Raw genomic sequence first — 7607 nt, 5'->3', positions numbered from 1 at the left:
TGTCACTGCTGCAGTCTAAGCTGTCACCCACATACACTCCCTGGACAGCTGCAGCTCTTCTGGTTCCCTGCCTCCTTCTCTCCACACAGCAGCCAGTTACCTTTGAAAATGGCACATGTGATAACATCACCTTCTGTTGGAAATAGTTTAATATATTCTCCCTGCCCCTGGGGTAAAGGCCAAATGCTTTAACATGGCTCATGGTCCAGTCCCAGATGATCAGGTCAGCTTTTATTTACAGCACACTCTTCAAGTTCTCCAAGCTTCAGCCACTGCCCACACAGCCCTGGCCAAGTTACTGCTTGATCATGTCTCATATCCCAGCAAATCTACCATGTTCTCCAAGCTCCTTCAGGGTCTCTTGTAATACTACAGATCTCTCCTTAGCGCCTTCCAAATGTGTGATTTTACATATGTTTGTGTAGAGTTTTGATTGATGCCTGTCACCACGGGCAGAAGCTATGTCTAATTGTATTCACCATATTCTCCATGCCTAGCACATTGTGTGTACACCATTCATATGGTGAATGAGTTAACTAATGAACCAATGTCTGCCACATACACAAAAATCCCAGGATTGACAACATGTCCAGCCATTCCATCAACTGCAACATGATGATGAGACTACGTTCCTTGAACAGATGTTGTGAAGATTAACTGAGATTGTGTATGAAAAGCACTTGACACTAGAGAGATGTTCAATAAATGTCTATAAGATATTTTTGAAGGGACACTGGGAAGCCTGTGGTAGGGAGAAATCAAGGGAGCCCTTCTCTGTTTCCATCCCTTCCCCTGGAATCTGGGATTCTAGAAAGAAATTTTTAATTAATTTATCATTTATTATTCTTAATTTATTTCTACTGTCTTAGAAATATAATTTAGTTCTACTGGCCAGGCACTATTTCAGGCCCCTGGGACTCAGCCATGAGTAAGAAAGATAAAGTCTTATTAAAGATTTAATGCATTTCTCTTTCCTGAGGGAAATGATAAAGGGATCTCTGGGACTACCTTGGGTTGCAAAATACTCCTAGGCCAGGCAGGTGGGAGACAGGGTGGTTGAAATCCAGGCACAGCTACTTCCAAGCCCAGATCACATTCTTCTACACCAGATTGCCTTTTAGGGAGAATGCTTAACATAAATGAACTAATTTTAGCCTAAAGTAAGTTTAATCTGAATCTTGATTTTAATCTAAATTAACTGTTAGCATCAAAAGAAGCCAGGTAGACACCCACCTTGCCCATATGCACAGAGCTGCCACAGACATTGCCCAACCCTCTTGATCCTGAAAAGCTTCTAGAAGTTCAGACTCAATTAAAAGATTGTTAAGTGGCCTGATCAACTGAAACAGAAGCAACACTGCCTCTCCCTGCCAGGCCTTCCACAGGGACAGAAAGAAGCACAAGGACTGCTGCTGACCTTCCTGTCCAGCCTTACCTTTCACTTGCCCTCTCAGGCTGGGTTTGCAGTGCCAGGGACCACTCTGGCCTAAAGGCAGATGGGCATTGTGTAGTCCCCACCAACAGCTGCCCAGTGTATCTAGACAGGGGATGGCCACAACTAACATCCAAATGAGGCTCCAGGCAGCAGAGAACTGATAGTGAGTGCCAGGCTCCTGTAAGCTGGCATAATTCAGAGTCTGCAGGAAGCCAAACATCCTTTAAAAAGAAGGCCAAATCATAACAACTTCCTGCATTTGTCCTGCTGTTGTTCCTCCTCAGAGCACATTCCAATCTATTAACTTGTTAGAACTTCAGAATCAACCCCATGATATCCATAGGCAGGAATAATTATCCCCATTCTTGAGGAAAGGAAACTGAGACTCAGGGAATAATTACCAATAGTTGCAGCATGGCAATCATTACTGAGTGCTTACTGTGTGCAGAGAGCTCTGCATGAACTATCTGAATTAAATTCTGGGAAGTAAATTTTATTATCCTCATTCTATAGATAAGAAGTCAGAGGCTGGGGAAAGTTAAATAATTTGTTTCAGTTTATGCAGCTAGAAAATACCAGAGCCTGGATTTGAACCAGGTTTGCTTGACTGCAAAAGTTGTACAATGGGCTAGTATGCCAGACATTTCCCAGAAATTATCCATCTTAGAGGTGTCTACTCCCAAGTCCACTGTAGCAAGAATACTTTCATTTCCAGGTCCCACCATTCAACTAGGCTGAACCTGCCGCCAAGCTCCTCTCTCAGACCCCACATCAATCCTCAAGTCTGTGAACTCACAATTCTCAGGAAAGTAGGGCCCAAAGCATAATCTGCATACCCAACTTTCCTGGAAAATGCTGCAGCCACTCTGATAAGTTTCCATTCCATAAAATAATAGGCACATGAAGCTGTTTAATATAATACAATTCTGGCTTTGAGGAATTTATTGCCTAGTGGGATCCCTCCCACACCAAACCAGGTATACAAACTCCCATCTCTGCAACAGGCTTTAACAACACAACACAGCTTCCACTATTGGCCAGGCACTGTTTCAGACCCCTTGGACTCAGCCATGAGTAAGGCAGACAAGGTCCCTGTCCTCATGGAGCTTACAATCTAATGGAAGAGATAGCATAAACAAATATTCAAATAAGATATTAATATAGCAGCAGGAGGTGTTAAGTACTCTGAAGAAAAATGTCAAGGCAAAGAGATAGAGGAAGATGGGCTGCTATTTGAGATGAGGTGGCCATGAAATGTTGCTAATCAGCTGATGTAGAGATTTTCCTGGATTATATGGGTGGGCCCCATGTAATCACAAGGATCCTTATAATTGAAAGGGGGGTGGAAGTAGAGTCAGTGTCAGAATCAGAGAGATCTGAAGGTACTACACCGAGGGCATTGAAGACAGAGGAAACCAAGCCACAAGCTAAGAAATGCACGGTCCTAGAAGCTGAAACAAATTTTCCCCCAGAGCCTCCAAAATGATGTAGCCCTATCAAAACCTTGATTTTATTCCAGTGAGACCCATTTCCAACTTCAGAACTATAAGAATAAATTTATTTCAAGCAATCATGTTTGTGAAACTAATACACTAACCATCAATACAATCAGCATTGTGTTGATCAACATTAGAATATTTTTTATCACTTAATGGTTCATCCATGTTGTAGCATGTATCAGGATTCCATTTCTTTTTATTGTCAAACACTGTCCAACTGCATGAATATATAATATTTCATTTATCCATTCACCAGTTGGTGGATATTTGGGCTATTTCCACTTTTTGGTTATAATAAATACTGCCGCTATGAACATTCATGAACAAGCTTTCATAAAATATGTATATAGACCTATATTTTATACATTATGTAGATGGACATATACTTTTATTTTTATTGAGTGTATACCTAAGAGTGGTACTATTGGGTCATATGATAATTCCATGTTTTATATTTTGAGGAATTGGCAAACTGTTTTCCAAAGTGGCTGCACCATTTTACATTTCCCCTAACAGTGTATAAGGATTTCAGTTTTCAACATCCTTGTGGATGCTTGTCTTTTTTTTATTATAGCCATCTTAGTGGATGTGAATTGATATCTCATTGTGGTTTTGATTTTTATTTTTTTGATGGATCATGGTGTTGAGCATCTTTTCATGTGTTTGTTTGCCATTTGCATATCTTCTCTGAAGAAATGTCTATTCATCCTTTGCCCACTTTTTAATTGGGTTGTCTGTCTTTTAATTGTTGGATTGTAAACGTTTTTATATGTTCTCAATAAAGTTTCTTTCAGATATATGACTTGTTAACACTTTATTTTATTTTGTGAGTTATCTTTTCACTTTATTGATGGTGTTCTTTAAAGCACCTAAGTTTTTCACTTTAATAAAGTTTAATTAATTTATTTTTCCCTTGGTTGCTTGTGGCTTTGGTGTCATACCTAAAAAACTATTGCCAAATCCAAAGTAACAAAGATTTATGACCACAGTTCTTTTAAGAGTTTTATAGTTTTTGTTTTTACAATTAGATTTTTGATGCATTTTCAGTTAATTTTTTGCATATAGTATGAGGTAGGAATTTGAACTCATTCTTTTGCATGTAGATATCCAGCTTTCCCAGAACCATTTGTTAAAAAGATTCTTCTTTTTCCATGGAATGGTCTTGAAACTCTTGTAGAAAATCAACTGACCATAATTATGATGGCTTATTTCTGGACTACCAATTCTATTTCATTATCTATGTGTCTGTTCTTATGCCAGTATCACATTGTCTTGAGTTCTGTAGCTTTGTAGTTAGCTTTGAAGCTGGAAAGTGTGAGCCCTCCAACTTTGTTTAAGGCTGTTTTGGTTATCCTGGGTGCTCCATATTTTTATGTGAAGTTTAGAATCAGCTTGTCAATTTCAGAAAAATAAGCCACTGGGAGTTTGATAGAGACTGCATTAAATCTGTATCAATTTGGGAAGTATTGCCATCATAGCAACAGTCTTCTATCAAAATTTCTCAGGAGGCTGAGGCAGGAGAATTGCTTGAACTTAGGAGGCAGAGGTTGCAGTGAGCCAAGATTGTGCCACTGAACTCCAGCCTGGGCGACAGAGCAAGACTCTGTCTCAAAAAATAAATAAATAAATAAAAATTTAAAAAACAAAAAAAGTTTTTGAATATTTACTTATATGATCATAGAGAAGATATCACATTGTTGGCAGTGGTGAGTTATCTCCAACAGCTAGATTGGCATTGATGAGGAAACTACAGCATTTTGCTTTATACGTTTCAGCAATGTCTGGACTGGTAAACGTGTAGGCATCATGTCAGTTGAATGAATGAAGGAATGGAAGGGAGGAAAGAAGGAAGAAAGTAAATCTGTCTTCCATTCAGCAAAGCATGAGGGTCAGGCACTAACAAAGCTGGAGATCTATACCCAAAGCTCCAGAATTGGCTCCTTGGGCCCCATTCTCATCACTGGGCCTCCCTCACTCTGCTCCTTGGCTTCCTTCCCATGGAGGCAGTGGGGCTCTGAGTAGGTGGAACCACAGCTCTGAGACTTACTGGCTGTGAGGCCGTTTCCCAGTTTCTCTGAGCCTCTGTGTGCTGTACCATTTTGATAAATGGATGAAATAATGAATTATAGGTTCTCAGCATGGTGCAGGACAAGTGGTAAGAAGTCTATAAATGTTCACTTTACTTTGCTCCTCATTCTGTTTGAGGCATGGGTTGGGCCCTTGCCCAGCTGCCAACTTGATTTTCTCTGAACATTGCCCCTTTTCTTCTGCCTTCACCAGCCTTGTCCTCAGGGGAATGACAACTCAGGAATAACATCCCTCCTTCTTCACCTTCCACCTTCCATAGTGACCAAGACAGACTCCCTCAGAAATGGTCTGATCAAGGCATTCATGTAGAGATGCTATAAATTTAATATCTACATACAATTTCAAGTGAGCAAGACCTACAGATGCAGGAATTGCATACACTACAGAAAGGAGCATTGAGGTGGATTTGGAGAGAGACTGGGCAAAAGGTAGGATTTCCAAGTGTGGGCATCAGAACCTCTATATAAGGCCATCCCATGGGAGAATGTCTTGGGAGGCTGGCCACAGAGCACTCCAAGAAAACCCATGCTGACCTGGGCAGGAACAACTCTTATAACAGAAGGCATCCTGTGCTTCCCTCAAAAAGAAGCCTCCTCCCTGATACTGCTGGCCTTTCTTTCTCCATCTCCCCTAGCCCCTTAGTCCAGACTCAGCAGAAAAGCCTTGGTTCCTTCTTCCCTAAGGGACCCTCTGTGATGATATCTGACAGAAAGCAGCCATAGCAGGTTTGGTCTGCAGTGTGGGCCAGACAATGCCCTGCAGTCTTGGCTGAGCCACTCACCACATCTTCTTGTGTCAGGAAGGCCATCTTTCCATGACTGTTGGAAGGACATGGGGAGACAATTGATGAGAAATTTTCCAGCTCAAGACCTGGTTGATACAAAGAGTGTCAGAGTAGCATTTGGGGATAACAAGCCCTAGAACATGCCCCTAACTAAGACAGCCTTCTCTATGCCCCTGAGCTCCTGTTTCTGGGCCTTATTTTGGGAGCCAGCCATCCCCTCCAGTTCCAATGAGCATGCATGAACTCCAGGGCTAGAGGCAGAGAGACAGCCAAAGTCACGGTGCCCAACCCAGGAGGCCAAGGAAGGCACGATGCCTGGGATGCACTGGGCATCACTCTGCTTGCCTATAGGAAAGAGACAGGCTAATTCTGGCACAAGGGGACAGAGAAATGATCCCCAGACAGAGGCCAGATGGCAACGCTGCTTGAGGAAACCCGATGGACACAATGGACTCTGAATCACCAGGAGTGGTGACTCAAAGTCTTGGAGACATTAGCTAATCGGGAACGTGACTATAGGCCATCAGCAACTGGGATCCCCCATGCCAGACTGACATCAAGTCTGGACATCAGTCAGATGCTCAGGCAGGCACAGTCCCCTTCCTATGTCACAGCAAGCCCCGGGCCACTCAGTGGGCAGCTGCAGCCATCCCTGAAGGCACAGAAAGCAGTCAGAAATTGAATTCAGATAAGCCCAGGACGTGATAAAGATATTAATTGCAAATACCTGGAAATGACACTTGAACAGAGGATAAGGATTCTGTGTGGTTATTTTTCCTTCCTGCTGAAACAAATACATTTGTGCAATTGTTAAATAGCACCACGGGTATACAAAGGTCAAACAGCCTTGCCTTACTGCTCAAAGTGTACTCCACTGGCCAGCTGCACTGGCATCACTTGGGTGCTTGTGAGCAATGCAGAGTCTCAGGCCCACCCCAGAGCTCCCAGAATTACAGAACCAGAATCTGTATTGTAACAAGGTTGTCAGGTAATCTACAGTCTTTTTCTTCTTTTTTTTTTTTTTTAATATTTTCACCTGAACTGCTTATTATGAAGGTCATCTACATTCTTACTGAAGCTTAAGCACTGCTCTAATACACATAATCATTTGCCTATTAAGTTGTTTCCAAAGAACACGTTTATCACAGTTTGTTAGAGGTCTATGTTATGTCAAGCTGTTGATCCCCAAAGATGTAGGTGCAAGATGGACCAAATCCAGCTCTCAAAGAGAGCAGGGGAGAGACAGATAACACAGGCATTCTATGAATAAAATTGCTCCAGACTGCAGGAAGTGTTATGAAGGAAATAGGCTGATGATTCTGAGTGATGAGGATGATCAGAGAAAGCCTCTCTGAAGAGATGGCCTCTGAGTGGGGTCTTGAAGAATAAAAAGAATCCAGACATGCCAAGAGATATAGGAAAGGCTGAGAGAAGGGGAGGCGCAAAGGCCCTGAGGCAGGCATGCATGCAGCAGGACTGAAGAAGAGAAAGCAGTTGTATGACCACAGCATGGAGCACAAGAGGAAAGGGGCAGGCAGGGACTATTAAAGGCCTACAAGCCATGGCAAGGAATTGGGATTTTAATGCAAATGCAACAGGAAGTCACTCATGAGGGATAACTGGTCAGGAGCTGTTGTACATTTTTCTTTGTGGTCTGAAGCAGCAACCATTTGGTTGCTCATGACTCCATGGGTCAGGGATCCAAGCAGGTCCCAGTGGGACAGCTCATCTCAGCTCTACCAGTTGTCAGCTGGGGAGGGTAGACAGGGGTGCAGGATCCACAATGGACTCACTCACAGGT

Source organism: Cebus imitator, unplaced genomic scaffold (genome assembly GCF_001604975.1).
Source record: "Cebus imitator isolate Cc_AM_T3 unplaced genomic scaffold, Cebus_imitator-1.0 Scaffold281, whole genome shotgun sequence".
Taxonomy (NCBI): Eukaryota; Metazoa; Chordata; class Mammalia; order Primates; family Cebidae; genus Cebus; species Cebus imitator.
This window is presented reverse-complemented; position numbering follows the sequence as displayed.